This window comes from Mustela nigripes, chromosome 1 (assembly GCF_022355385.1).
Source record: "Mustela nigripes isolate SB6536 chromosome 1, MUSNIG.SB6536, whole genome shotgun sequence".
In the NCBI taxonomy this organism is placed as follows: domain Eukaryota; kingdom Metazoa; phylum Chordata; class Mammalia; order Carnivora; family Mustelidae; genus Mustela; species Mustela nigripes.
The window spans coordinates 167,209,519-167,231,615 of NC_081557.1; positions in this window are offsets into that span (position 1 = coordinate 167,209,519).

The following is a 22,097-nucleotide window of genomic DNA, read 5'->3' on the forward strand; positions in this document are numbered from 1 at the left end:
ACAGGAAATGCCTTCAGCAAACGTTTCTGGAGAGCAAGCTCAGGAGAGTGAACAATCAGTGCAGCTGGGGACTCCTTTAGGACTAGGTGTTTGAAAGAAATCCTCAGCATCTTTAGAAATCTGGCCACCAACAACTGAATCACGGTGGCAAAGTGGATAGTGTAGACCTTCGTTTTGCAATCTACGGAAATACACCGTCTAGCGAACAGTTAACATTAGCTTGATAAATCACAAATAATGGGCATTTTCACAGAAATAGGGCGTTTATGCACCATCCCACACAGGCAAAAAAGGATGTAGGTACTGCTTCTAAATTTCTCAAGTTCTTATGATAGTGAGTTTCATCTGTAATCTAGCTGCATTAAATGAGGTAGTATAAAAGTAAACAAGAGTAAATCTGAACTACCCTTAGACCCAAGGGAATGTGTGTATTGTGATATAGAAAGGAAGAACTGTGGGAGCTACTGCCATTGCTACTTTCCTCATTACCATCATCATCAAGCTATTAAACACATAGTTCCCTACCAGACACTTCAGCAAGGGAGCAAGCTGGTGGGGGTTCCTTTCTTTAACTGTTGCAGGGTCTGGATTTCACACTGATTCATCTTATCCCTTTCCGTCATTATGTTACCAACCATCATGTCACCTTATTACTTTTAAAAACCAAAATAAAAATGTTCCACTCCTGGGGCTGTGCTTAGAGTAGACAACTGTACCATCCACCAGCCTCCGGCTGTGTTTTGATGAACCAAAAAAATAGTCACAACACTGTGGAGTGAAAATCTGAAGGAAAAACGGCATTATATAACGTTCATTAATCACCTGCAAATGTTATTTTCTTTTCCTTCCATCCTTCCTGCCTTCTTTCCTTCCTTCCTTGTTATGTTTCTTCTTATCTGCAAATATTTATTAATTTCCCTTTCCGGACTGTAAGATTTAGCAATAAGGCATGCAAACATCTATTATTGCTATTGAATAATTCCCAGTGTTGTGGTGATCTCAACAGTGTGATGGCATCAAAAACAGCACAAAGCCCAGGGTACCCCGAACTATTTAAGGAAGTATAGAAGACAGCCCAGGCTAGACAAGGAGAGGGTGGGATAGGAAAGGAAGCTATAGGTGTTAACCAAGTGAAGGAGACAAGAAAAAGCATATTGTAAACATCGTGTATTTACGAGGGCTTGGACGAGAAGTAACACAGTGAAGTACAAAATGACATGACTAGATTATTCCCTCATCTGTATTTTTTATCTATTTTCTACCAAACCCTACCACACTAACTACTTTTATTATTGAATTGAAGTTCTTACATCTTCTTAGAAAGAAAAGAACAAAAGCAAGAAACAGAACAAAGGGAGAGCTGGGTGAGTTAGAAAAAAGATGCAATAAAAGTGCTCATAAATTTCAGAAATATACTGACTTTTGTTTAAACGTTTAATTAATGACCTGGAAGGGCATAATATAAAAGTGAAATTTCTGTGGCTTACCAATAAGGAAGGAAGGAAGGAAGGAAGGAAGGAAGGAAGGAAGGAAGGAAAGTAGGTAGGTAGGTGAAGAGAGGTAGCAATATTGACATTATTGAAAGCGTCAGGCTCTCTGGACCTACAAGAGCAGGAATAATTCATGCAAGAGAGAGGATAATCACATTGCTGGGGCTAGCTATCCTAACACTGAATAAAAGAGTGCATAGCAGAAAATATAGAACCAGAGTCACCATGGGGGCCATCGTAGAAAGGTCAACATGAAAATAATGCTTCCTAATGCTTACCAAACCATCCCATTAGATTCAGGTATAGAATTTAGTGATTCATCACTGATATAAAACACTTAGTGCTCATCACAAGTGCCCTCCTTTATCCCCACCACCCATTTAACTTTCCCCCACCCACTTTCCCTCCAGCAACCCTCAGTTAGTTCTCTATAGTTAAGAGTCTGTTTCTTACACAAGTATCATAGGATCTCCTTGATAGGAGGAATTTGAGAGGCAAAGTGGGGGGTTTGGGGGTTAGGGAAGGAAAAAAATGAAACAAGATGGGATCGGAAGGGAGACAAAACATGAGAGACTCTTATTCTCACAAAACAAACTGAGGGCTGCTGGGAGAGTAGTAGGGAGAAGGTGGTTGGGTTATGGACATTGGGGAGGGTATGTGTGTGCTATGGTGAGTGCTGTGAAGTGTGAAGCCTGACTATTCCCAGACCTGTTCCCCTGGTGCAAATAATACATTAAATGTTAACAACAACAACAACAACAACAACAACAATTCTGTTTCTTGGTTTGTCTGCCTTTTTTTTTCTCCCCACATTCATTTTTTAAAATTCCGTATGAGTGAAATCATATGGCAAACCATGCCATTAGAAACTAGTGAAATCAGTTCTTCTAGTTCTAAAGTTCTCTGAGGTTCCAGACCTGAATACACACCCGTTGCTCCTTACCCAGCGCCTACAGCAGAGCCCTGTCAGGAAACTGGCTTTGTACTGACCAGCTTTAACTTGTTCTTCCTTTCTTCCTTCTTTCCTCCTTCTCTCCCTCCCTCCCTCCTTTTCTTCCTTCTTTCCTTTCTTTTTTTTTTTAAGATTTTGTTTATTTATTTTGGGAGAGAGAAACAGAGAGAGTGAGCAGAGGGAGGGGCAGAGGGAGAAGGAGAGAATCTCAAGCAGATTCCATGTTCAGCATGGAGCCTGATGTGGGGTTCTAACCCATGACCCTGAGATTATGACCTGAGCCAAAATCCAGAGTCAGGAGCTCAAGAAGTGGAGCCACCTGGACCCTCCACCTTTAACTTTCTTATACCATCTTCACCTGAATGGATGTGGAGTCACTGTGCTTACTTTCATTCCTCAATCTTTGTGAATATCAGCAAGTAGTATTCTCAGAAAATGGGAATTGTTTTCAGTACCCCCAAGTCTCCTTTTTTTCTTTCTGCTTCCACATGTTTGTGTAATCTGGTTTCCTTCTAACAATGTATCAAACCCAGCATTTTGGAGAAATACCTGTAATCATTTCTCTATAATACATGATGGGTCAACTCCATGTGGGTTATTTCCTATTAAGTAAATCATCACTAATTGTAGAAGACAAATCCTAATACCTGAGCAAGAGGCATTTGAAAAAAACCTGGGCGAGATGAAAGAAATTTGTCTGGAAGGAGGTGGGGACTGGGAAAGGGATGCTATGGGACTTATCAGAGGCCCTATAAATATGACATTAAAAATATTGTACACCTAGCACCACACTATTGTGCTAGAGTCCTGCAAAAATTGGCTAATATTTATATGTTAGTTGCTAGAGCATAGAGTATCCATGCTTATAAATCAAAATACATAAAAGCAACTTATTTCATCTACCTAACTCAGAAAGTAGGCTCCCTACTGAAAAGAAAAAAAATGTTTGCATGCCACCTATGTTATATCTCTGCTGGTTTGATTTTAAACCAGAAGGGGGTTATACCAAATAACACTAAATTTTTAGAAATCATATGTACTAAATGACTAATTGACGATTTGCAAATAAAAATAGGGTTTATGAGTCACTTTAGTTCTCAGACAGGTGATCGAGGAACAAAAATATTAATTGATCAATACATATATGTAATTAAGAACACTGAGCTGATTTCAGCAAATTAGAGCTCAGGTCAAAGGCTATCTTTGATTTGCTTTCTGACCTTTGGCAAATCAATTAAAATTCATCTTTACTCACATGCCACATCTTTAAAATTGAAGACTTTTATTTTATTTTTTTAAATTTTTTATTTCTTTTCAGTGTAACAGTATTCATTGTTTTTGTGCCACACCCAGTGCTCCATGCAATCTGTGCCCTCCCTAATACCCACAACCTGGCTCCCCAGACCTCCCACCCCCTGCCCCTTCAAAGCCCTCAGGTTGTTTTTCAGAGTCCATAGTTTCTCCTGGTTCACCTCCCCTTCCAATTTCCCTCAACTCCTTTCTCCTCTCCTATTTTTAAATCTCCCTATCCACCCAAACAACTGCTGAAATTTAAGACATGAACCTTAAAAATAACTGCAATAAGTACCATATGACAAACACCACTTTCAAGTAATGCTATACATGGCAGAACCCTATAAATACTTGTGAAAAAAAGGCACATTTCTGGAAACAATACTTGGACAAATTAAGAGGTTGTCTCTCCTAGAAAGAATGGAAGCTTGAAGCCAAAATACAAGAGTGAAGGTGTTTGAGATATTGACACATGTCTAGGCATGGTTTCTGAAAGAAAAGTTTCCATTATGAGGGGAAATATTTTCTATTGTCAACATCTCTTCCACATCTCTCCCTTGTTTGCTGCCCTGGCTACATCGTTGCTGAGGCTAAGGCAAAAGCCAGAATGATACTTTAGTATGTGTAAGTTAGTTTCTTTGAAAGAAAGGTTTTCCATCAAGCGGCATACACTTTGGTCATTCCAAAATCTTTTCCAAATTTAATGGACACTTTCTTTCCAGACACATTTTAGTCTGATTTTCTCAAGCAACAATCAATAATTTTATAAATTCTCCATAATTTTTAGCATCTATACATAGTCCATCTCCAACCTAGAGCTCCAAATATCAATTGTATCTATGAACATTCCTATACAATTTACAGATATTTCTGAATTAAAAAATATTAAAGAAATAATTTATAACCATATTCTTAAAAATAGCTAGGAATAGTCTGAGAAACACTTTTTAAAAAGTCCAGAGTTGAGATTAAGCCTGTTCATATGGGCAAAAATTGATTTTTAATAGCCCTCCTCCTTCCCCACAAAGATCATTTGGGTTGGATGTTATGCTGCTTTAAACATCATTTTAATTTGCATGTGGTATTTTCATAAAAGTACCTTTGGAATTAACCAAGCATATGTTGCTACTATAGTATATACTTAAAAATGTATAGAGTATATGCTTAATCAACTGTGTTTAGATATAATACCTATGATTACTCTGTCAGGGTGCATGGTACTAACTTTGTAAACCCCAAATTTAAAAAGTTATATCAAATTTTCCAAACTATGTAACTCTATCATATTAGATAATGTGTAAAGTCCTTACAACTATACTACCGCATGGGAAGTTTTCACATTTATCCAGTTTTAGAAAGACCCCCAGTGTAAAGAAAACTCAAGGAAGAGGTTAGTGTAAGTTGTAGGAATGATGGTACCTTTCTTTGCTCTTGATCTAGATGTCTGACTGATGGATCAGAGTTCTCTTAGATTGACCCTGGAAGAAGGGCAGCAGAATTAGAAACTGACCTTGAAAACAAGGTGGAGGATGCCATCAGATAATATTTATTAATATGGGAAGTCATTTAAATGCATTGTTAAAATGCAAGAGGCAAATTATAAAATAGTATGCACAGCAATTCATCATTTTTGTGTGCAAGGAATAAAAAATAATTAAGTACATATACGCATAGATTAGTAAAGATTATCACTAAGTTATTAAAGACTTTTGCTTTATATGTAATTTTTAATAATATTACAGCAAACATTCTGTGAGAAGTGGTATTTTTAACTTTAAAAATAAAAATTTCGTTCTCTCCTCGAGATACTCTTTTAACATGCAGATTTGATAGTTAGAAGTAAATATTCCTTCATGTGTCATGCATATTTATATGTAATGTATAGATTACATAATAAATGTATCTGGAAACTAATGACAGATTTACATGTATATAAAATTAGCCATATCTTTTAACCTAACTATTCAATTGCAACCAATTTTGCTGAGATCCTTAAGCTAATTTTATTTTATTTTATTATTTTTTTTTAAAGATTTTATTTATTCATTTGACAGAGAGAAATCACAAGTAGATGGAGAGGCAGGCAGAGAGAGAGAGAGCGAAGCAGGCTCCCTGCCGAGCAGAGAGCCCGATGCGGGACTCGATCCCAGGACCCTGAGATCATGACCTGAGCCGAAGGCAGCGGCTTAACCCACTGAGCCACCCAGGCGCCCCTTAAGCTAATTTTATAATATGCTAATGATAGGCACATACTTTTGACTTTTTAAACTAATAAGCTCATATAAAACTAATAGTTACTGATTTGTTTCTCCAATTATATGCAGAAATTCTTAGAATCAGAAAATTTTATGCTATTGAAAGAGATCATTCAACCTAATCCATTAATTTTACAGAGAAGGATGCTGAGGTTCAAAGAGACTAAGAAATGACCCAAGGTCACTTATTTAGTTCACTGCAGCCACGTATTCTGATGTTGAGTCCATTTAAGGTCATAGTGTATATAAAAGAGCCAGAGAGAATTTACTTTTTTCCTCTGAAATTGTTTGCTTTCCTTTATTTGAAATTCTGAAGTTGTCATTATTTAATTTTAAAATAATTAGTTTATCCCTTTAAAATGTGTCCTTTAATCTTAACAAATTATTTCAAAGGAAACCACATTGAAGGCACTCATGGTTGTAAAAATGTATATTAAATATAAAGCTACGTCTTTAAAAAAAGTTTTGATTTTATGTTCTGATTCCATTTTGCTGATTTGTTGAATTTTCAAGAGCAGTTTTAAAGATTTCAATTTAAAGGTCAAGTAGTGTAAATGCATGTGTCTGACAGTCTTACATATGAATGGTTCAAAAATATCTTAGTGTTACACATAGTCACACACACAAACACACAGACATCCATATAGTTAGAGCCATACATTTAGTTCATTTTGTAATAGATGACATTGAGTATGATAATCTATTTTAACTGTTTTATATGGGGAATATCTTAAAACATTGATTACATTTAGGAAGCAACGTAATAAAAGGTGAGGGCTCTGGAGTTTTAAACGCATGGAATTCCAGTCCGCCCATCAATATCCAGACCTTGAGGTAAATTGTCCAACTTCTCTGAGCCTGTTTTCTTATCTGAAAGTGGGATTTAGAACTACCTAGAAGTATTTTTAAATGATAAGAAATCTTGCATAAAGCACCTAGATTATTGAAGGAGACACAGAAAACATCCAATCCATTCATTGCACCTTATTTTTAATTTAAAGTTTATTTAAAGAATATATGAACAATATTCTTTTTGAATTCCAATTAATCTATCATTCCCTTCCATTCATACTCATCTGATTGTTCACCATTATGATGACAGGTTGCAGATTCATTTTATCTCATAGCTCAGCAGACCAAGAAAGAATAGATTCCAGGAAAGACCTGATCTCCTCCGAGGAGAAGAGGAAGCTTCCAAAAAGGATAGACTATATATTTTATATTTAAGAAGTTTAATCATCTTCTTCCATGTGCAGAGATAGCCAGATTGTGAATGATTCAAAAAAAATCAAATTTATAAGGTTTCTTAAAAATTTGTTAGTCATCAGACTTTACATGAATGTAAACAGTACATATTGCTGAGGATATAGGTATGAACTGTTTTTATCTCCGAAGTGTGAACAGCAAACGAAGGAAGACACAGCAGGACATAGCAGCTATCCCTGATTATTTAAATGACTCTTAAGGGACATCTGGGTAGCTCAGTCCATTAAGTGTCTGCCTTTGGCCGAGATCATGATCCAGGAGTCCCAGGATTGAGCCCCGTGTAGGGCTCCCTGCTGAGCGAGAGTCTGCTTCTCCCTCAACCTCTGCTCTTCCCACTGCTCATGCCCTCTCTCTCTCTTTCTCAATTAAATAAATAAATAATCTTTATAAAAATTAATGGCTGTCATGTTGTATCAGCCCGGTTGCCAGCAACAGAAATGGACTTTGAATGGCTTAAGCAGAAAACAAATTGTGAAGACTGTATTGGGTAGTTAACAAAATCACTGGTAAGGCTACAGGACCAGATTTGGACACTGGACATGAACAAGGAAGGCTTAGTAGCAGCCAGGATCCCATCCCAAATTATCCCACAAAACCATTCCAGTGAGCATTCGCTACTGGACATGGGACCTCACAGCTTCTATTTATTGCTATCACCCTAGCTCTGACCTCTGAACATCGTGGCTGCTCTCCTGCTCGGCCTCCCTTAGAAACAGAACCCTGCAACTGCAATCAGGCCACTGCTTGCTGCTCCAGTGCATGGCCTGTGGACTCCCCGCTCCCCCCTTTCTTAGTCACTAGCACCAGATTTAAAGTTGAGCTAAGGGAGACAGGGAATAAATATTTCTGCCTTTGCCTCTCCCTTAGCTATACTACCCACCCCCACCCCTGCCCGAGTCACAAATCAGTGACTTCTCTAAACACAGGAGGGGTTCAGATGTTGGGCAGCCAAAGAAATACACAAAATAATCCGCTACTTAAGTGGAAGGGGGAGGAGAATTTTTCTTAGTTTCTACAACAGAAAGTAGGACTAGGAAGTTATGTGGGGTGGGAGGAAGGGAGGAGCCCGGGTTTGCAGATTTAAACATGATAAGAAATGATGCAAAATAAAATTATTAAAGAATGAAATAATAACTCTAGAAAGGTGGGAACTCCATGCTACTATTGGAGTTCAAGTCAGAGCTATATGGTCATCAGAAAAGAATGTTATTTAAAAAAAAAAAAAAATCCATAGTGGCAGTCAAAATTCCTATGATTCTCTCCTTCTGATGAGATTAGGATTCTGACTCGGGTTATATTTTTTGTCTGTTTCTACCACATCTTAGGTTATGTTTGGTTGCAAATATCTCCAGGGGCCTGGGACAGTCAGAGCTCCCACCTTCCTGTGTATCCTCAGCCAACTCAGTAAACTCCCAGCTGATCCAGGGAGCTGAACAAATGCCATCTTTTAGGTCTGCTATAACATGGATATAGCCAAGAAATTGATTCTAAGTTTTTCTAAGTTAAGTTTTTACAAACTTAACAATATTTATTTCTGTGGCATATATCTGTATCTATATGAAATATACATATATATATGATATGTGCCATGTGATATATTTGATATATGATATTTCCTTTTTAAAAGTAAAAGAGCCAGTGGGGTAAATCTGCAGGCAGATAGTATAGATTATAAATAAAAACAATAAAGCTAATAGATTACCTACTAACATTTATACAAAGAGTGCAATCAGACACCTGGCTTTGAGATGTGGTTGATATTTGCAAGGCTTCACAATTACTTATGCTTCTGAATTTGTTTATTAATAATAATGGCATTGCTCATAATGTAGTTATTGAACTATTAAATGCTTCAGCACTATTCTAAGTGCTTAAGTGTATCATTTGATTTAATCATCACAGCAACACAATACATTTTTTACGCTTATTAACAGATGAAGACATAGCCTTGAAGCTGTTACCCATGCTGCCCAGGTTTGTGGAGCCAGCTGGAGATAGAGTCTGTGATGGAATCTCTGATTCCAGCATCCCTGCTCTTGGCAATGCCCACCTGACTTTTGTGCATCCCTTCTGCTCACTATGTCCTAGCCTTTCTGATATTGCCTCTCAGCTGCCAACAGCTGCTCTAATTCTTGATGTATAACTTCAGAATGTACTCAAGGCATTTCTGTTGTCCCCCTGTTTTCATCCACTTAGCAGATACGTATGCAGTTTTATAGCTATCATTTATCGCTTAGCACAGATCCCTCCCAACAGAAAACAATGCAATGAACCTCCCTTTAACACTGGGAGAGCAGCCGGGCTCTAGAGCCTCTTGTTGGATGTCACCCATGTTCAGCAGAACACACAGAAAATGTACATACAACATCTCAGGAAGCTGCTGGGGTGTCAAAGTTGAACTTGAGAAATCCATAGGGGAGAAGTTTCAGAGGAATCTGATGTTTAGCAACAGAAGATGGAACACTTAGCAATAGCACTCAATTTTGCACAAACTAGTTATACAGCAGTTTTTAAGATTACTCCTGTCAAACATCACAGGGCCCACTAGTAAGGCAAACACTACTGAAAATGTTATCTCCTTTCACCCAATGTAAAAATCCACTCCACAACACCCATGACAGATGATTCTTTACTTCTGTCTAAGCACTTTCAGGAATGGAGAACTCTGTTCTATCTTATAGTGAATGAAGAGCTTCCTGTAACTGCTGGCATTAAGTTTTTCAGGTCTAGAAATCTGGATTTATCAGGTCACCAGGGAGATCCAGAAAATAGAACTACATGACTGCTATTCTGGCCACTATCTTACATTAGCAAGGTATCTGGAAACTAAATGAATAATTAGAAGGATGCTTTCTAAACTTAGAATAATAGGAAATAAAATTATATATTATTATGAAATTTTCCCCTCAAGTCATGAACTAAGCTTCATAAATTATTTCTGTCCAACTACAGAGAGAACACTTCTAATAACTGTGATGTACAAGGTCTCTCTCTCACCTTTTCTGAGAAAATGCTGAATAAATTCAGTCTGATATCTCAAATAACCAATTTTTTCAGCCACCAAATCTATAACCTTATGACAAACAAAATTTTACCAGAGTTATAAAGAATTTACTGGTGAGTAGGGGCATTAGCATATTGAAAACCCAGTAGTGGCTGTCTTTTCCAGACTGGGACTAATAGTAGGAGATGTTGTGACAAAACCAGGCTCCAGACAAAACCAGCAAAGGGCATAGGGTCCAGACTACCAGAGATTAGAGGGCAGCACTTAGTTTCAGAATCAAAGTGGATAAAATTACTTTCAATGGCAGCAGTATCACAAGAGCAGAACCAGAGATGGGAGTGAAGTGTAGGGGTGGGGAGACACTGATTTTCAGGAATTTACTGAGGAGGTTCATAGAATGCTTTTAGAGGCAAAGCAGACGAGCCACTAATAAGACAACTGCTTATAAAGAGATCAAGAGTGAATGAGGAGAAGCCTGAGATCAGCTATCCTCATTGAAAGTCACCATCCCTTACAGTTTCCAGAGGCAAACCATTTCTAAGACCAAAAATTTATAACCAAAGGAGAGATACGGTCTTTCTAAAGAACTACCCTGAAACTGTAACATATGTTCAAAAGTCTTTTCTTATTTCCCTCTTAAAGAGGTCTATGGTCATTTGCTCAAGTAACCATACACAGAAGAAACAGCATGAACTTAGCTCATGAATGGTATGTTCTGTGAGTATAAGCAGAACATGGATTGCTCTTGCACTGTAGTCCCTACTTAACAATAACCCTAAAGACAGCAATGAGGACATCCTCACAAAGAACAGATATTCAGGCCTTATATCTGCTCAAATACTTTGAGAGAAAATAAAAGTTGCCTGAGGTTACAGCCTCATGGACAGAGGTGACCAACTTAGTTTGCAGGTTGGAAGCATGGAAGGGGAGATTCCATGATCAGGAGCAGGCACTTCAAGAAAACAAGCAAGTTCAAGTGACTGGACCCATGGTTAAAGCAAAACAAGTTAGGAGCTCTGTGCCACACATTAATGTTCATAAAAAGCATCCACTGAAAAAGAGACCTGAATAAAACTAAGGCATGGGATAATTTGGCCAGTAGATGTCAGCCAGCCTCTCTCCCTGGCCATCTCAATGCTTCTAGAATAGGCTTATGAATAGAGTAAGCATGTGGAAGAGATTGGGCCCAAGAACACAGACTGCTTCTCACAAAGGCTGATCTAGCTACTGCTGCTCATAAGGATCCAACCTGTCAGTGACAGAACTCAGTGCTGAATTCCCCATATGATACGAAACAGAAATGTGGTGGCATGTTGGTTACCTTAGACCCTTTATATCCTAGAAAGGGCGATGTTCCATCATGACCTTGGTTAACATGTATCTGGGAATAAGTTTTTCTTCCTGCCTAGTGTGCCATACAGTCAGCACCTTTCAAGGATTCCCAGAATAGCTGAGCAATTGACATGGGATCTCTCAAAATGTTTTCTTAAACTGAGAGACTCATTTTATGGCAAAACAAATCTAGCAATGGGCATATAGCCATGAGATCCACTGCCCCAATCATATATTATAACACTCAGAAGATGCCATTCTGATAAAGTGTTGGAATGGTCTCCAGAAGTCTTATCTGAAGCACAGCTTGGAAGTGACAAGATGAGATCATATTCTTCAAGATGTGGTACATACCTTACACCAAAGACCATTGTGTGGTGCCACATACCTAGTAAATAGAATATTTAGGTCTAAGAAAGAAGGGTAGAAGTAGGAGTGGTCTTGTTTGCCATTTTTCTTGCCTACTTAAGAAGTTTGAATATTTCATCTCTTCACCTTTACACTCTGTAGGTCTAGAGTTCTAGATTCCAAAGGGAGGGATGCTTCCACAAGGAATTCAGTAAGTGTCCCCCTCAACTTTATGCTGTAGCTACCATCTTAATGCTTTGGGCTCTTTGTGCCAGTAAACCAGTAAGAAAAGGAAACAGAATCTCTGGCAGACTTAACTGATCCTGAGCATCATGAAGAACTACAACTGATCTTATATAATAGGGATAGGAAGGAATAAAATTGACTCTCAAGTCAGCCATCCACTAACATGCTCATGCCCAGTAATAATCAGAGAAGACAACCAGAGTTCAGATCCCTTTGGCAACCTACCAAGCAAGATGCTTAGACCAGCAGGATGAAAAAGATGATAAGTATCAGTCCCAGACTCAGGACAAATGGTGCAGTGAGAACTATGGTTTTTTCTATTAATGTTTCTTATAAGTTTTCCCAGAAATTGTAACTGACCAGAAAATTTTGAAAAGCTATGCCTGGATTGAGTAGACTTAATTGAGAAGGAAGTGAATTCAAGTGTTTCAATTGGTAGTAGACAATGCCAATGGTGGCCCACTCTTCCTTATTAGCTACCCCTCCTACACCCAGACGTGATACATCCTGATAGGGTCTGTGAGTGTTAGCTAATAATAGTTCACATCCCTTTGTTCAGGGAATGGTGTTTGGTCAAAGAGAAGCTACCACATCAAACAGCTAGGGCCAACATGGGGGAGGGCGGAGTAAATGGAAGAATAGGAGTTTGTCTTATACAGCATGTAGCGCTGAAAAGTGCTTTCAATGAAGAGATGACAATGTGAGCACCAGTGCAGAGGAGAGAGAGCGTATGGAGTCCTGAGCGACCAGAGCAGCAGCTCTCACTTCATTGCAGTGTCACGCTGATATGTGGGGTAGCATGATGTGAGGAACTTGTTACTAATAATATTAAGGTGTTGAGGTGTGTGGCTGATTCACTTACTGAAATAAATTAGAGAACATTCAAAGCTCTCTCTCAAATAATGCCAGTACCTCATTCCATGCTGATATCTTCTGTGTAGTAAAAATTTTGGCCTGGCCCAAAAAGAAGTCAGGCCTTTGTGCCTGCCTCATAGGAAGTAACTTCTACATTTTTGGAACATCTCAAGTGATAGGAATGTCTTTGTTATTCATGGCAAACCCCTTCAACCACACCTGACAGAGTACACTAATGAGGTGATTCATGATAGACCCCCCCTAAGGTCATGTGGTAGTAGGCCACCTTCTGGAGAAATGGGGCGGTTGAAGATAGAGTTCAATTATGTGAGCAATCGGTCAAACAAACATGCCTATATTATGAAGTCTTAATACAAACTCTGGGTACCAAAGATTGGGAGAGTTTTCCAGATTAGCAATACTTCTTGTGTATTAACACACATTAATGCCAGGAAGGTGATGCGTCACAAACACCCTGCAGACAATAGAGGTTTGCATTTGAATCCTCCCTCTGTGTTTCTTCCTTTGACGGATTCTAATTTACATCCTTTCCCTAGTAAGCCATGAGTATGAATATAAAAGGTTTCAGTGAGTTCTGTATGTCTTTCAAGTGTTATCAAACCTGAGGGTAGTTTTTGGAGGTCCCTGAGCTTGCTGTTGATGTCATAAGTGAGGGCGATCTTGTGTGGAAACTTCCTTCTCACTCTGTAGTTAGACCCTGAGTCCTTGCAGTCAGCATCAAAAGGCTTGGGCAGACCTGCAATCTGGAAGACTGCACCTTTAATGCCAGAGTTTGGCTGACTGTGGATACTTCCTTGATTGGAACAGTGAAGTCAAAGTGCCACCTTGTAATTACACATAACCATGGGTCGAGCATGAGCATGTCATCCATCCTGTGTGTCCTGCTGAAGAAGGATGTGTGTGGGTAGCTATGGTAGAAGATGAAGTCATCAAAGTAGGTATTGTCTAAACCAGTAATTTCTCTTTTATATAGTGGTATTTGAAATGGACAGTCACATGGTCTGGTAAAAATCTATAATCTAGAAAAATCCCAATAGTTTACTGCAAATAACACAGTATTTGAAATCAGAGACTTATGTTGCTCTTTCTAGCTATGTGGGTTTCAGCTTCTTGTTTAGTCACTGACTTTCAGTTTCTTTATATGTAGAATGAGGACAAAATAAGGAATAATTTAAAGAATTACAAAGTTTGAATGGAAAGCACACCACATAGGAAGTACTTTATAAGCCTTAAAATGTTAATGAGGTTAGTAAATAAGAAGGATTTTGTTTCTTTTCTCCCATCAAACATTATGTGACTCAAAAATTTATTTAATCTTCTTCATACCTAGTTTTCTTGTCTGTAAATGATGAGATCACTTCCACTTCTCAGAGTTCATCTAAAGACAGATACTTTCATCACAATCTTTCTTTTATATATCAAAATCCTGATGTGTTTTGTGTCTTTTAAAAAAAATAACTTCCTTCCAAACCTAATGTTCCTGATAGAGAGAAGCAATCAAAATGAAAAATTGATCATTGGGTTTATAACTCTCTATTTGCCAAGACAAACATCATAATTTTGGCCCAAAACATGCTCAATAGTGATAGATATATGTTGCCTAAGGGAGTGAAAAGTAATATAAAAATTCTCCAAGCAAGAACTTTCTAATTAACTATCAGTGGAAATATTAATTAACAAATCATATTCATATAATAATTATATAATTTCACACATCATTGGTTGTATTTTAAAGGAGTGTAAGTAATGAAATTGATACAATTTCAGTTCCTTGTTTTCTTAATTTCTTCATGGGAGCCAAACTGTTGCATTTTTCAGGGAAATACAGGTTATGGTGGGGAGTGTCTACAATTGGTCATTAGTGATTCTGAGAAATAGATAGATTCATTCTTCCACTTAACAACTCTTATATTTATTGTAGCTGAGCACTATTTTGAGATAAAACAATTTTTTTCTCTAATTTCACTTTTTCTTTCTCCTAATGCAAACAGGTGAGACACTGCTTATTGCAGAGAGGACTGTGTGTGGCAGAGTGGAAAGCAGCAAGAGTAGCTTTCTGCAAAAATAATTCTTTGCTTTTGTTTCCCAAACCTAAAACCCAGGAGGAAAAAGGAGAGTTATGGGTAGAAGTAAATATCTTCAAGAAACTTTAAAGAAAAACAAAAAAACAAAAAACCTCTTTCAAATCTAAAAGGGATTCTCGGTGTTGTGAGGAGGTAGGTGACAAGCGAGGTCTATTTTCCTGGATTGGCCAGGCCCTGGGTGGAGCTTCCTGGCTGTACCCTGGTGGCAGCAAGGCCCAGAGGGAAGTAGCTATGGCTAATCAGGACTTTAGCCTTTACTAAGAGTCTTGTTATCCAAGCAGAGAAGCAGCAAAAGTTGGAACTGAATGGCCTGCATGGGCAGGAAAATGGTTATCTGTGTGAGAAACTACAAAATCATATACAAGACTGGGAGGTTGCCCCACAAACCTCCTAATATGTTGTCACTGTGTACAACTTTGATACAACCACAGCAAAGCCCCAAAGTGATTGCTACGGGGGACCAAGTGTCATACCAGATCAGTAGGAATTGAATTTGAAGTATTTTTAAAATGCCAACAAACAAGAGATGTAATGTTTCTAGTAAACCTGGGTCTATGCTCAATGTAAAATATAAAAGTGCTTAACTTTAACAACTTTAGAAGTAGAATTGGCACTTAACAATTGTTTGGATTATACCTATTACCAAAGAGATGATGAAACCAAGAGCATCCTATTTAATCAATCAACTTAAAACTCCAAATATTTGTCCAGACCAAATCCATGGGAAAAAAAAAAAAAGATCTTATTGACTAACTTTTAAATTTCCTATTTTTTCCCCTATCATCACTTATCTTCTGATGTATAAGAAATACTGAAATTATCGAAATCTGTGCAACCACAGAAAGAAAATACAGAAGATAAAGACCTGGAAAATGAGCAATTTAGATGGGCCCCTGGGTAAATAAAAATTAATTGGTAGATTAAATTTTGAATCACAGGCTACTATTGGGTAACAATTATTTTTGTGCTTTTTTCCATATGCAGATACACATTGATATGTATGATACGGATTTATATTTTCTCATCCACTTAATGGAAAAATCACTTTCCTGTGCCTTTTCTTCAATGTTTTTACAGGTACATACGTATCAACTCTTTCAGAAAACATCAAGGCAGTCACAGCCAGTCTGCCAGTCCTATGACCTAGAAAGATTCTATTTTTTTAGCTTGAAGTTTCAAAGAAAAGAGAGATGTTAAAATAGAAAGTGAATTTCCAAACTGGTGTGAATACTAATCTGAGATGACCTGTCTTTCTTTTTCTCTCTGTAGACTATAATGTTCTCATTTTTAAATGTATTCTTTATTTTTCATTCCTTTATTGTTTATTGTATCCCAGCTAACTGCCAGACACTATATATGTTCTAGGGATAAAAATCTGGAAAAAATGGAGTTCTTTGAGGGCCCACCCTCAAAGAACACAAGTCTAGGGAGTAGGTAAAAACTATGTAAACAACTAATTTTAGAGATTTGGCACAATCTGTTAAGTGATATAATAGAAATGCATTTAAAGTGCTGGGCGACCCCAGAGGAGAGCACGTTTCTTCACTCTTGCCCAGAAGAATGGGAACAAGCATGCATCAGAAAGGGACTCATAAAGAGCTTGTCATCTGGGCTGGCCTTTGAAGAATGTGGTTGGGAGGGGAGAGCATTCCATGTATAAGAACTTGCATTAACAAAAAAACAAGGACATGGACATAAAGATGCCCATAATTCAGGGGATGTTGACAAAACAGGACATTTGTGTTGAGAGAGAGAAAGCAGGCAGAAAGGCAGATGAATGAAGCAATACAAGGCATGAAAGATGGGAGATCCAAAGTAATCCAAAATTACTTTAAGCTTCATTTCTAACATTTACTTCTCACTGTCTGTTTCCAAATATTGGAGCAGTTGACACAGTCCAGATAAAGGAGAATGACTAGTTTGAAATTATTTAAACCAACCCATCCTACCTCAATTAGCATTTTAAGAAGTCTGGCAAGGCAGACACAAAATTTTCCTTAGACCATAGTATTAATGTGGGAAAGCATCATACTCTCAAAGTCTAGTCACTATTGAAAATGACTTATTTATAAAATCACAACCAATTTTTTTTCTATATGGTGTTTTGATTTCCATTGTTACCTCATGCACATATCCCCAAATCCATAATGTAGGTCATCCTTACTTCAAATATCATGGCTAAAATGGCTTTGGAAAGAATTTGATGATTTAAGAATCTTTTGCCTTTTATTTTAAACTATAACTGTTAGAAAAGACTAAAACTAATATGTCTGTCTTATGTCAGAAATTTATTACACACACACACACACACACACACACACGTGCACGCATGCCCATGTGCACGAGAGTCCACACCATACTTTCTTGTATTTTTCATTTCATTTCATTTCATTTCATCACTTGTATTCATTCTGTCTTTACTCCTGAGTTGTAAGCTCTGTGAAGACAAGAGTCTTGCTTTGTATTTGGGTCAGTTTCAAGGTGCCCAGAGTAGTACTGAACAGACTTATGGCGTTCAGAATGTGTTTGCTGACTATTTGGTCCTTACCTATTCATCCTGACTTTTTTGTTTGTTTGTTTAACAAATGAATATAAGCAGAGATAAGTATATTTAATTTACAAGTTTGGGCAGTTTTGCTGTTTATTTATTATTGTTTTTGTTTTTCTTATTTCTCCACACCATCCCATCCCCCAAGAGTATACACTTTAAAAATATAAGCTGAAAGAGATGTGCAGGTCGAGGTATAAAAATGTATGTAGGTGAAATTCTGAGTTCCTATTCCTCTGTCTGGAAAAAGTCAAATAGCCTTACTTTACTTATTTATGCACATACTAACCCAAAGTTCACATAAAGGAAAAATGTACTGATCTTTTAACATTCTCATTGGGACTTGAAAACCTAAAGAAACCCCCACAACACTCAGCAAATTTGCTGTGCCTGGCCTGGTTTGCAATGTTATTAAGTGCTTTACCCTTTCTGAGTGCTTTGCAATAATTTATAAATCACTTTTTACAAAATCCTGAGGGAAAGAGAGGAAGTATTATGGCTATTTTTTTTTTAATTGCCAAACAAGAAAGGAAGAAAGAAGGTAAGCAGAGAAGGAAACAACTTTATGGTATCTACTACCTTCCCTAATGTTTTTCCTTTCTGGCTTTACTTTCTTCCCTTGGTTCATGACTTCTGAGAGTATTAGTGCATACTGATGTAAAAACTATGTGAAGGGAAAAAAAATCACCAGTGTGCCTCCCACTGCTGAATGGCATGGGTTTTAATGCAGCATACCTTATTGTAGCCTATGAAGCCATGCAGCTCAGAGGCCTAGACTCTGGGCTGTGAAGTCTTACATCCCACCTCTGCACTCTTCAATTCGGGGCCTCCCACATCTGTTATTCTCTGGAAGAATAGTGCTTTTTTCTGGGTGATGATCCTTTCACTTCCCATTGAAGCTGCTGCTGCTCTGTCACCTGTCCTCCACATAACTCAGCAGAATGCCAATGAGTATTTCAGGGAGCTTTATATTCCTTCCATGCACCCCTCTTCTGCCTTTGATCCAGACTCCTCCTTAGGTGATTTCCTGGCCTGCTCCCTCCTGATTAATTCCTCCTGGATTCTCTAGTCCCTTTGCTCTTCCTGCTCTCTCTCTTGGAACACTGATTCCTGAAAGCTTACACAGGACTTCACCCTAACCCTCATGCATCCGTGACATGACTCCTTGCTTGAGAGGTTCTCATGGTCTTTCTATAGACATGTAAAATACTAAAGCCCTAATTGGCCATTTTACCTCATTAAAAGACTTTCCTTTATCTGACATTATTCCACCATCCAAACTTACAGTTTATGTGGTGACCTGAAGTCTACTCTCCCGTTTTAGAGTAAAAAGAATTATGGGTTTAAGTATCAGGTTTTATTTAAATAAAGAGAAGCACAATTTATTGCTAACTAATCCCAATGAGAATTTGTATTTGGCAGGAAAAGCTCTCTGGAAACGAAGGATGAGAGTGACATTAGAGTGGAATCACTTCCTACACTCAGTGTCAGGCACTTATACACAATACAGGAATTACTTCATGCTTTTTCTCCCTTGTAGAACAGTTCCTCTCAGGCTATGAAAAAAGAACTCTTTTATGCTTGAGCTTAGGTGTAGATCAAGGAATGAATCACCACAGAGACTGCAGTTTTCTAGGGCCTCATGGTATCACTGGGTATGGCTGGGTCACGTCATTTGGCTTCTTTTTTATTAATCAATGAACAGTCTCAAACAGTAGTACAACTTGCAGCTCAGATTAGCACTTTGCCCTCATCTTCCACACTTACTAAATGATATCTTTGTTGAATCATCCTTAATTTTGAAATTTATTTACGTATATGCATTCTTTCAACAACATACTGTCAAGCACTATGGTAGGCTGAATTTTTGGTCTTAGTTCCTTATTATGCATCCTCACTGTTCTCATGTCCTCCTGGTGAGAAAAGTATGATTTTATGCCCATTGACTTTGGACTTGGCCATGTGTCTTGCTTTGGACAATAGAATATAGTGCTCATGACTTAAGTAAGGCCTTGCACTGTGCTCTTCTTTTGCCACTAATGTGAAAAGAATAACCACTCTCCCTCCATCCAGTGGACCTCAGTATATGGTATATTGTACAGAGGTGCCCCAGCCAAGCCACAGACCTATAGACTAAAGCCGTACTCTCCCAGCTGATTTCAGATACATGAATAAAAAATAAATATGGATTATTACAACCACTGGGTTTTGAGGTGGTTTATTATGTAGCACAACACAATTTTCTCATTAGCTGACTGATTAATATAGGCTATAAGTTGGGACATGAGACACAAAATCAGATAAAGGACTTTTAGCCTTCTCAGGTTCATAGTTTATTAACAAAGATAGATGCATTAACAAATAGCTTATAGCAATAACATAAATTTTACAAAGAAGTATGAAGTACATGGGAGCATAGAGTTGAGAACTTTCTCTCTTGATAGGTTGAAGGAAAATTGTCCATAGAAGCAAAAACATTGACGTTTGTAGAAAGTGGGGGGAGGAATAATGAGGATATTTTAGGTAAGAGAATATAGGTAAGATAGGACACTACTGGTTAAATTAAGCTTCTGTAGATGACCAAAGGGACCTTATCAGAGCTCTGTTAAGGGGTGCTCTTAAGTATTGATCTGTAAATGGTGCTGAAACTGAGAAAGTGTTTATAAGAAATGGAAGGCCAGTTAACAAGAAGGAGAGAGTCCTTGTATAACTGGGAAAATAAAAATTGATTTTATTGCTTACAGTATAGACAGGAACATCAAGTGGGGAAAATAAATACTTGCAACATTGAGCTTATTGACCTTGACTGAATGCATGTTGAACAATTCTTTAGGACAATCAGTTTGAAGGGCTGTCACATCATGTGACAAAGAGGGACACAAAGTCTTGTTCTGGCCTTGGTCCTTAGAGATTATCTAACTCAACCTTTTCCTCTCACTGATGAGACAACTAAGACTTATAAGATAGAAATTTACCCAAAATAAAAATCTTGAAGCCAGAAACCTGATTTATCACTCCTAATCTCTTTTCACTGTACTATACTTCCTGCTTAAAATTTGCCACAGCATGCAAGAAATGGGAAAGTCTGCCCTGAGAGAAGGATTATAGTTGGAGTCTAGAATATGTATCACTTAAGAAGTAGGAGACTTAAAGAATAGTCCATGCATCGAGACACCTGTAGTATCATGACATCTTTTACAGGAATGTTGGGTGTTTAAATGGAGCTCTAGATGAAGACCTTCAGAATGCCACTGCCCAAGGTTTTGGTAATGAGACTTATGTTAGGGATAAACGGAATGGGGTAGACTTTGATAGGAACAGCTGCTAAGGAACACACCTAACTAAGAACAAACTATAATTGGGTTAATATATTAGCCAAGTTCTAACAGAGAAGTAGACAGTAGCATGCCTTCTAGTCAGATATAAGTGAAAAAAGAAAACTGGACAAAATAAAAGGACACAGCCTGGAAATATTAACTTTTTAGAGAATCCCAAAGCTACAGAGGCATTACTCAGTGCTCTTTTCCACTTGAGAAGATCCAGTATCTTCGATAAGACTAAATATTTTAGTAAAAGAATCAGAGCTCCGTTCCACAGCAGAATAGAATATTATCTATCCCTTTATATGGCTTAAATTTAAAAAAAAATTAGGACAGAAAATGGGTTTTTCCTATACCATAAAATTCCCAGTGGTACATACTATAGTGAGGTACACTTCATAATCTACCAATTAATATTAACTGTGGGAAAAGTGCCCCCAAGATGCAACATTTCCCTCCTATTGCTGTGGCTGCTTTACTTCATGTTGTCATAAGGTGGATGTCTAACCTTTACCATACCTGTCCAGTGGAGCTGGTATAGGTTCTGAACCCTCATCTCTAAATGAAAGCTGGAAGTTAATTAAGTGTAGGTTTCAACTGAAATGAAGATAACATTGTGTATCAACTATACTAAAAAAAAAAAAAAAAGTTTAATTGATTCCAAGGGGAATGACCTTAACTTTGGGTGAATTAAATAAAAATAGAAAATTATTAAAAACTGTTATCAATACCCTAGAATTTGACTTCAAAAAATGTTCTCTTTACAGAATATAAAGGTCAAGTGAAACATTAACTGTGACAAAAAAAAAATGGAGACAAGTAGGAGTATTTAAAAAATAGGTATTGATCACAAGCACCATCCACAGACCCAGAAATGTCTCTAAGACTAAAGATCTGCTATGGGTTCCTGATAAGCCTAGTGAACCCAGTAGATAAGCTGCTATATTTTAAACCTATTTATTCCTGAAAAAGAAACATGGAAAGATTCACTCACATCTTCCTTTTGTCCCTAAGCTCTGGCCTCGGTGTTCTGCTCTAATTCCCTTCATCACCCTGGCACTCTCAATGATTGTTTTGTTTCTC